This window comes from Eubalaena glacialis, chromosome 8 (genome assembly GCF_028564815.1).
Source record: "Eubalaena glacialis isolate mEubGla1 chromosome 8, mEubGla1.1.hap2.+ XY, whole genome shotgun sequence".
In the NCBI taxonomy this organism is placed as follows: Eukaryota; Metazoa; Chordata; class Mammalia; order Artiodactyla; family Balaenidae; genus Eubalaena; species Eubalaena glacialis.
In genome coordinates, this window is record NC_083723.1 from 114,355,469 (window position 1) to 114,366,258 (window position 10,790).

Here is a 10,790-nt window from a genome sequence, read left to right on the forward strand (position 1 = left end):
ATTGGTCGCACTGAGTGTGTGGGATCTTAGTTCCCCAAACAGGGCTCGAACCCTCACCCCCTGCAGTGGAATCGCGTTTTCTTAACCACTGGACCACCCGGCAAGTCCCTCATTCCTCAATCTTTTTTTTTTTTTTTTTTTTTTTAAACATCTTTATTGAAGTATAATTGCTTTACAATGGTGTGCTAGCTTCTGCTTTACAACAAAGTGAATCAGTTACACATATACATATGTTGCCATATCTCTTCCCTCTTGCATCTCCCTCCCTCCCACCCTCCCTATCCCACCCCTCTAGGTGGTCACAAAGCACCGAGCTGATCTCCCTGTGCTATGCGGCTGCTTCCCACTAGTTATCTATTTTACATTTGGTAGTGTATATATGTCCATGACACTCTCTCACCCTGTCACATCTCACCCCTCCCCCTCCCCATATCCTCAAGTCCATTCTCTAGTAATTCCTCAATCTTGAGGGAAGAATGGCAATGCCCGCCCTGGATATTTCCTGCTGATAAGGCGTGTAGACCTAACAAGGACTTGAGTAATGAAACTGTTGAGTGCTCATTTGAAAATATTCTCTTGTTCCTGATCAAGTTAACATTTTCACCCCAGTAAGCAAATGGCACCTATGTGCCAGCTGTCACAGCATTCATAGGCCCGAGGTTGGTAATCAAAACCAAAAAGATGTACCTTCGCAGGGGTGGGGAGCACACAGAATGCCAGACGTACTGATAAACTTCCCACATCAAGCCAGGGATCTGTGACTTACCTTTACCTATTAGAGTGTCTCGATCATTATCAGTTCGGCTGAAACCCTTAGATATTAAATATGGAAGGGACATGGGCTGGGAAAAGTAAGTACGATTGCTACAATATCCTGACCAAGTGGACTCTTGAAGGGGGAAGATACCCAGGATTGTTTTATCTGAGGACACGAGGAGAGGACCAAATTTCAGCTAAGTCAAAAAACAGAGGACCGGAAATTCTGTTGGTTAGCCTAACCTGATGTTACATCTGAGGGCTTTTTATCCTAAGTATCAGTGAAGGTAGGGGTGGTTGAAAAATTGATGACAGGTATAACCAAGGGGGTCAGCATGATCAAATACAGAAAAAGGTTTTGGGTGACATATGCAACAGGTAGAGAGATTACCTGCTTTTGCCAAAGTCTGAGAAATCCTAATCATTGAATTGTCCTTCCAAGCCTGGGAGGTCAGAAATACAGAGAAGACAAAAGAAATCATTCATTCTGGTAACCTAACACGTTATTTATTTAAGTAACTTGCCTTCTGAAGAGTTTTACTTAACCAAAGCCAACACTGCAGCCGTCTTGTTCACCTTATTTTCTCTCTCACAACTTAAGATCTGCTAGGGGTTCACGTGCCCACTCGGAGAAGTCAGTGTCGGGAGTCTGAAATCAGCTGAGGCTTGGATGATGATCTGGGGTGCGGTTTCCCTTCTGCAGCACAGTCTCTATTTCCCGTCACGTTCCTCAGAAGGTCCAGTCCATTGAGGATTGAGCTGGTCTTCTGGATGTTTATCCTTTCAAGATTTCAGTCTAGAGGTTCATCGTCTCCTCCTTTCAGAGCTCCCTAAAGGGGTTCTGCTACAAGTCCAAAGTTGGGGATCCAAATGCAGCAGAACCCAGCCATTCCCAGGAGTCCTGGAATTGTCTCCTGGTAGCAGGAGCTGCAACCCTGGCTGCAGCTTCCCTTCCACCAGGGAGCAAGGCTCTCTGTCCATGTGAGAGTTCAAAACCCAAATGTTTAAGAGAGGGCTGAGAAGTCTATGCCTTTTTCTTGGACACCTTATAGCCTCGTTCGACCAACAAATTCACAGCCAAAACTGTATCTTGGTCTGAGATGTCCTTTGTCTTACTAGCAATCAAAGGTCATCCACGTACTGGAGCAGGGCTCCCTCGCTTAGTTGAAGTTCCCTCAAATCTTTTGCCAGGATTTCTCCAAATATTGTGGGCAAATTTTTAAATCATCTTCTGCAGTGTCCCTTTGGGAATGGCTGCAGGCTATTCTTTTGGGGGTTGGAGCAATAGAGCCTGCAATGCGCAAGCCTGCTCTGGCGGTACTTTCATCATGTTCATTTGTCCAGCTGCAAAGATAACCCTGGTATTTAGTAAGTCTTGTATAGAAAGCTGCTTCAGGAAATTCCCTGGTGGTCCAGAGGTTAGGTCCTTGATGCGTTCACTGCCAAGGGCCCGGGTTCAGCCCCTGATTGGGGAACTAAGATCCCACAAACCATGCGACCAAAACAACAACAACAACATAGAAAGCTGCTTCAGATGAGGCTTCCCCATCTGACAGTCTAGCAGCTGGAGACCAGGCTTTTTCAAGTTTTCCCCAGACACCTCAGTTACAAACACAGTCTCAAAAGAAAGTTTAGAAAGCTGGATATTTAAAACAGAGTAAGTGGGGGACTTCCCTGGTGGCACAGTGGTTAAGAATCCGCCTGCCAATACAGGGGACATGGGTTCGATCCCTGGTCTGGGAAGATCCCACGTGTTGCAGAACAACTAAGCCCCTGCGCCACAACTACTGAGCCTGTGCTCTATGGCCCGCGTGCTGCAACTACTGAGCCCCTGTGCTTCAACTACCGAAGCCCACGCGCCTAGAGCCCGTGCTCCGCAGCAAGAGAAGCCACCGCAATGAGAAGCCCGTGAACCACAACGAAGCGTAGCCCCGGCTCACCACATCTAGAGAGAGCCCACGCACAGCAATGAAGACCCAATGCAGCCCAAAATAATAATAAAACAGTAAGTGGCCCCCATATTGATCAGAAAGTCCAAAAGTTGATTTCTTACTGTCCTAGTCATGTGGGGTTCTGTATGCGAGATATTGATGGACTTGGCAGGATTTAGGGGAGCCCCTGGGTCCCTATCATTCTCAGTTAGCTCAGCCATCTGATGTGCCACTTGTTTACCTTCTTCCAGAGTCTTCCTTAGGATGGCACAGTCTCTTTTCCAGGGTCCCTCCTGTTTGCAATATGCACAGTGGTGGAAATCCCACTATTGATTGCCCAGTTCGAGTAGAAGCTCGGGGCCTCCTACCTTTTGCCAAGTCCCTCGTAGGGTCCTCAACTTGGTCCGGCTCTTCCCTGTGTAAGGCAGCCGCCAGCAGAGTGGCCTGTTGTTTCATTGTCTTGTTCCCTTTTCTCCTGAGCCTGGTCCCTGCCATTAGAAACGGAAGGCAATCTCAACAGGTTGAGACTAGGCTTTCCAAGAGCACCTTCTGTTTCCTCTGTATATTGGCGGGGCTGGGGGGGTGGTGGGGGGAACCTGACCAATAAAAGTCATATTAACCATATTTAAATTCTCTGGGGCCTCAGAGTCTGTATCTGTATAATGCCTCTAAGCTTTAGAGACCCATACTAGAAATTCTGAAAGAGCCTCATTTGGGTTCCCTTTTACCTCTTGTACTTTATTAAAGCTTCTTTGGGCATCCCTCTTTGAAATCTCGCAAGAATACAATCTCAACAATACTCGAGTTTTGGCCTATCCCCAACATTCACATCCCAATTAGGGTCCCCTGTTGATATAGCCACGCTCACAGCATCCCCTACCGCCTGCCAGGGGTGTCTACATGAAGCACATCTGCCTCCTCCCGAGCTTTATCCAGCACCATTCTATGTTCTTCTGAAGTGAGAAGGGTATTTAATAAATTTTGAACATCTGCCCAGGTCAGGTTTGGAGTTTAAAAAAAAAATTGATGAGAAAAGGTATTTCCATTCTCTTTGGGTCATCTCTGTAAGTTGGCATAGTGTTCTTACAATTAAATAAATCTGAAGTTGAAAGTGGGAGTGGACCCAGATCAACCCCATCGGCTGCCCAGTCTCAGCATTCACACCCCCAGTGGGGACTTGCCTTGATGGATATTGCCCCACCTGAGTTTGGGTAGCTCCCTGGCCAAATCCAGCAGCAGGTATGAGAAGGGGGAGATCACTCCTATTTCTCGACCCTCAGAGACCAGAGGGGCCCAAGCCAGAGGCTGTGGCTCAGACAGTGGAAACGAAAGAGCAACAGCCCCCATGATATAGGGGTCAACGGCAAATCATCCTCCTTTTAAATAGGATTAAGCAAAACAGGTTTCCTTGCCTTCCCTTCCTGTTGGACCATAACCTTACGTCTTCTTTGCATAGGTTTATTCTGATACAATCATTGTATCTACAGGTACTTCATCCCATGTTTTTTCTCATTTACAAAATGAATCTAGTTGCAGAATTATATTGTAAATTCAGGATCCACTTACAGGCCATTTTGCTCAGGAGGCTAAAGGATATTATGGCCATGCAGTGTTACCAAAAAATACCATCACTTTCTTTTCCATGGATTCATAACTGAAAGTCTCCCAATTTTGGAAAATACAGCCTAGAGGGCTGCAAGGGGGAACTGAATTAACCTTTCCCATTTTGAAGGGGCTTTGCCTCCAGGTGGTCACAATAACGCAGTCTTTCTAAGGGTCCTTGCTACCATCACCAAGCTCAATCCCCAGCAGTCAATGCTTAACGATGGAAACAATCAGACACAGACGGACACAAGACCAAAACAAGACCGACAACAAAAACCCCGGGCCTCTAACCCAGGTAGAGTACCTCAGCACCTGTAACCTTTTATATTGTCTGCCAGAATCCCTCCAGGTAGGCAGGCCCCCAGCCCACGATCTGGTCAGGATTATTGGACAATTTAAGCACAGTTGGATTTCTTTAACACAGTTACTCACCCACAAGACGTCTTCCAAACCCAAAACCGTCTGCTGCAAAATGAAACGTTGGTGGCACCTGGCAGGGGAAATCTGGGGACGGTCCTGGAACAAATGGACCAGACAGCTGCTTGGAGCTGTCCACATGCTCTCTGTACCGGCACGGGGCCAACAAGCCCCAAGCAAAAGGTCCATCTGGACTTCCCCTCCTGCGTGGCTCGCCAAACTTTACCCAACCAGGTTTATCTTGCCCGTCGCCCAGCAAGCCAAACGCTGAGACGCCAAGGTTTGGGGCAAAGAGTGGGTTTATTCCAGCTGAGAGGGGAGAGAGAGAGAGGGGAGAGAGAGAGAGGGGAGAGAGAGAGAGGGGAGAGAGAGAGGGGAGAGAGAGAGAGGGGAGAGAGAGAAAGAGAGAGAGGAGGGAGAGAGGGGGGGAGAGGGGGAGAGGGGGGAGAGAAAGAGGGGAGAGAGAGGGGAGAGAGAGGAGAGAGAGAGGGGAGAGAGAGGGGAGAGAGAGGGGAAGAGAGAGGGGAAGAGAGAGGGGAGAGAGAGAGGGGAACAAACCTCATATCTCAAATTTGCCTCTGGGAAAGCGAGTGGCTCAGGGTATTCATAGGATGGCAAATAAAGAAGCAGGGCGTGTTAGGGGTGGGGCTTGTGGGGAAAGGTGATTGGAAAAAGGTGCAGGAATCATACTTCTGCGCAGGCGTAACTAAGCTACGGGCTTCTGCACATGTGAAAGGTCACAGAGCGGACATCCATGTGTGCCCCGCTGGAGGGTGGGTGATCCTATCCAGCCTTAAGCGGCTCAGCTGAGACTCCAAGTTCCTGGACGGTAACTCGGGCAAAACATCATCTTGTTCAGGCTACGTGCTGTTTGGGGGACACGCAAGTGTTAAAACGACCTCCATTACTGGAGGCAGGTGGAATGGATTTGACTCATCATCACGCACCGTTTCAAAACCATCGCATCCTGTGTCTGTAAAGAGCAAGGCAACCTCTTCTCACATCTGTGGCCCAGTTGCGTTGTGTTCCCATTTGGAACAGAGTTAGTGACATCCCTAACTGGCTTAGGCCTGGGCTCCAGAACCAAACACTGGCCAGGGGACTGGGACGGCACCACCAGCATGTTTGGCTTAGATGTGTCAGGTGCCTCCCAAGTTATCCCTGCTCACCTCCACCCCCAAACTGGGGTCACTGTCAGACCACACGGCTGCTCCACAGTGAGGGCAGGAGGTCGGAGCAGATAAGGGAGAACCCCCAATATCCCCAGTGATTCCTTTGCCTGAACACACACCCTCGTGCTGGCAGCCAGGCCAAGTGCTGGGAATGGACCTTGTTCTCTGCATCCTCCCACCAACCTGGCACAGAAACACAACTGATGTTCAACAAACGTGGAGCGAATTATTGACATACATTGACCCACCCGATCTCATTTGATTCGTGCATCACTGTGGTACTGGTGGGGGCTGTATCCTATCACACCCATTTTACGGAGGGAACAGAGTGACGCCAAGGGACTCATCAAGGTCACGACAAAGTTGCCCAACATCTCTTTGCTCCTGAGCCTGAGGCTGTTCCTGGCATAACGTTGTGAATGGTATGTCCCAGGAGGGAACAACAAAGGCGCAAATGAACTGTATCATTTCTAAAACCTTTTCATATAGTCTTATTTTACTTTTATACTATCTCTAAAGCTGAGAATAACAGAGGAAACGCCCATATTTATCCAAATTTGGATATATGAGTTACATGTTTTAGCTCCCTGAATTTTTTTTTTTTGAGAAAGTTTGGTGCAAATTACTTGAAATCAATGTTAAACTCTATCAGGTGATGAAATGTGAATCACAAACTACTCCTGTCAAAAATGTTTATATTGTAAAAAAGAATGTGTGTATATACATGTATAATTGAATCACTTTGCTGTACAGCAGAAATTAACACAACATTTTAAGTCAACTATACTTCAACAACAACGAAAAAAAATATTTTTAATGTTTATATTGAGTCGAAGCCTAATTTCAGTTTACAGGAAATGAGACACATTCGGGATATTAGTCACTCTACAAGACAGCTGGCCTGGTCTCTTCAAAAAGTCAATGTTACAGGAAAGAAGTTCCAGGTTGAAAGAGACTCAAGTGATAACCCCTAACAGTGCTTAAACCCTGACTGGATCTTTGTTTAAATTAATGGAGCAACTAGGGAAGTTGGAGAACAGATTGAATACGAACTTAATTTTATTAAGTGTAATGGTAGAATTGCAACTATGTAGAAGAATATTCTTATTTTTAGGAGATGCGTGCTGAAGTATTTAGGGGTGAGGTGTCTTGATGTCTGCAACTCATTTTCAAATGGTTTGACAGTTTTGTATATACAGACAGAGTAAATGTGGCAAAATGTTAACAGTTGTTAGATCTAGGTAGAGAGCAGCTGGGTGTTTGTCATGTCATTTTTTTCAACTCTGTATTTTGAAAATTTTCACAAAGTTGGGGGGAGATCTTAGATTTTTCCATTTGTATCATCACTTTTAAAATGCTCTGTCCTGGTGGGCATATGCGTCTTTTAGGCAGGGTTCTCCAAATATGGTCTCTGGACCATCAGTATGAGAATCACAAAAGAAAATATACGAATGGCCACAAGCACATGAAAAGAAGTTAACATCGGTCGTCAAGAAAGTGCAAATGAAAACCACACTGAGATACCACTGCACATCCACTAGAATGTCTAAACATGAAAAGGCTGGCAACACCAAATGCTGATGATGTGGAGCTACTGGAACTCAGGTATGTTACTGGCGGGACTGTAAAATGGTACAGCTACTTTGGAAAACAGTTAGGCAGTTCCTTACAAATTAAACACATCCTTACCATACAACCCAGTAATCCTACTCCCAGGTACTCAAGAAAATTGATAGTGTATGTCCACACACAGACCGATATTCGAATGTCCACAGCATCGTATTCATAAAAGCTCCAAACTGGAGACAACCGCAATATCACCGACTAGAGAGAAGATAAACAGATTGTGATCTGTCCCTACAAAGAAAGGAACTACTACCGATACCTGCGGCAACCTGAACAAGTCTTTAAAACCTTGTGCTAAGCTAAAGAAGCAGACACAAAAAAGTACGTTTAATTACTATTCTATTATGTGAAATCCTAGAACAAGCTAATCTATAGACACAAAATGCAGATTTGCCTGGGGCTGGAGATCAGGGAGAACAATGACCACAGAGGGACATGAGGGAACTATCTGGAGTGTTGGAACTACTCCACATCTTGATTGGCAGTGGTTACATGGGTGCCACCAGTTGTCAAAAGGTACTCTTGGGCTTCCCTGGTGGCGCAGTGGTTGAGAATCTGCCTGCCAATGCAGGGGACACGGGTTCGAGCCCTGGTCTGGGAAGATCCCACATGCCACAGAGCGACTAGGCCCGTGAGCCACAATTGCTGAGCCTGCGCGTCTGGAGCCTGTGCTCCGCAACAAGAGAGGCCGCGACAGTGAGAGGCCCGCGCACTGCGATGAGGAGTGGCCCCCACTTGCTGCAACTAGAGAAAGCCCCTCGCACAGAAACGAAGACCCAACACAGTCAAAAAATACATAAATAAATAAATTAATTAAAAAATACAAGAATATGTGAGTAAATGAACAGATTTGGAGTTATAAAAAATAATAATAATAATAAAAAATAAATAACTAAAAAAAAGTACTCTTGAGATGGGTGCATTTTCTTCTGTGCAAATTATATACCTCAATGAAGTTGACAAAATATCTACACACTTTTTTTTTCTTTCCTGGTGGCAATATGGGCTCTTTTAGACAGCGTTTCTCAAAATGTGGTTTGCAGACTATCTGCATCAGAATCACCAGAAAAGCTGGTAAAAACCTGACTTGGGGGTCGCTCCCTGTGCCCAATCTCAGGATGATGTGTGCTCCACACAGGTGACTCTTCCACAAACGAGGTGTCATAGCTGTAACCTCGGAGGCCGCTGTGAGCTGCTGGGCTAGCCTGTGTCAGAGGCAGCTCTCCAAAGCTCCATAAAACAAACCGGTGCTGGTGGCAACTTGATTCGTGTGGATTTCAAACAATAGCAGCTGGCAGTGCCTGGTGGAAAAAGAGACTAGAAAAATTACTCAGAGGAATTGCATGCAGACCAACCTGCTGTGTAACTTTTCCAGCTTCCATTTAGTAGAAAGGGAAAGACATGCTCTGAAGGTGAGGTGAGGCTGAAACTTGTGAAAATGTACCTCGGTGAAGGAAATAATTACAGGTTATAAGAAAAGGCAGTCACAGGAATGTTTTCTGAAGCTCGTAGTTCTCAAACCAGGCTGCACATCAGAATCTTTTGGACCTTGTAAAAAATATAACTTCTCTTTTTATCGAAGTAGTACATGAATATGGGTATTTAAAAAAAGTGAATATGGTTTTATGTTAATAGTACTAAAGGCGGTATATTAAAAAAAAAAAAGAAAAACCTCACTACTCCTGTAACCTCACTCCTGTTCCTTGGAGATAGGCATTTAAGTTTTTTAACCTTAGGTATATAGCTTGATGAATTTTTACGTATGTACCCAGCCCCACCCAGATCAAGATCTAGAGCATTCCAGCACCCCTGAATATTCCCTGGTACCCCTGCCCAGTTAATACTCCTCCCCCCAGACCAAGATAACTACTGTCCTGACTTCTATCAGCATCAAATTAGTTTTAAGGCAACCACTTTAAATGATTTTTGCCATTCCTTCTAGGATTTGTCTCCGTATTTCTAAGTAATAAGCGCACATTGCTATTCCTTGGTTTGCCAACTTTGGATAGTAACTAGAAGCTTCCTACTTTGGCAGATCAAAGGTCACTCTCTTACTCCCCTTCCTCACCACCTGAAGCTGAAAAACTCTCAGGTTTCCAGGCCCCAGCATCACACCACCCACGCTGGGCACCTGGATCTTTTAAGCTCCGCAGGTGATGCTAAATGGCACCGAGCCCAGAGGGCCCCAAGCCGGTGGCCCTGAAGCTGACACCACCAGACACGGACGTTCGCCGAGAAGGGCTTTGAAGTGAGTTCAGCCTGAACAGGTCATCAAGCTCTGGGGTTAATCTGTAGCTGGAATAAGAAGAAAGCCATGAGAAACACCAGAGTGTGTCTAAGATTTTTATTGCTTGTCAGGTGTGCTCTTAGGACTCTCCATCCCTTTCTCCCAGGCAGCCATACACTCTGTACAAGCTCTGAGTTCAAATGGACCAGCAGAGGTTTCTCTGAGGAGCTCGGACACCTGGTCTGCCTTTAAAGAGGAAGGCTGGTTTGTACATGATTGGCACCATGACCAGAGGCAGGCACAGTCAGTCTCCTGGCCTTTGGAGAAGTCTCTCCAGGCTGGAGGCTAAGCAAACCCTCCCCCCGACCTTGCTGCCACTCCCTCCAGCCCGGAGGCCCTTCACGGAACCTCAGTGGGAGACATCTTCAGGCTGGTGTCCTCACAGTCGTGGCAGGAAGAGCCGCCTCATGCCTCCCCACATTTCTGATTTCCTTTCTCCCTCGGATCCCAAGCTTTGCGGTGGCTTCGCCGGCCAAGAGGGGGTGTGTCCTCTCTGCGTCCTCCCAGCCTTGGGCATCAGCTGGCCGGACGCCCCGCCAGTCCCACACGCCAGTCACCGCAAAGAACCTTACTCTCTGCCAACCCCCGGGGTGGCGGCAGGACCCTCCTTCCTCTCTCCTCCGGGGTGGCCACTTCTCGCGCGCTGCCCTCCGGATGCTGTCGGCGTGCCCGGCCACCTGGAAACGGCCTTTGTAGCAATGATGTCATCGCTGCCAAATCCCAATGCCACGAAATGGGAGACTCACTTCATGGGCTCGATGAGAAGCCAGGTTGGGATCACCTGTGACCGTTCATCCTTTTTGTCCCTCTAGGCCTGAAAGGGTGCACAGCTGTGACTAGGCAGGTAAGTGGGAGAATGGGAAGTGGCCGTTTTAATGAGGGAGAAACTGAGGCTCAGAAGGAAAAACCAAAATCCAAAAAAACCCACAAGGTCACAGAACAAATCCACTTCAGCAGCTAGACACTCAAATGGGCACTCAGCCGCGGGGCCGCAGA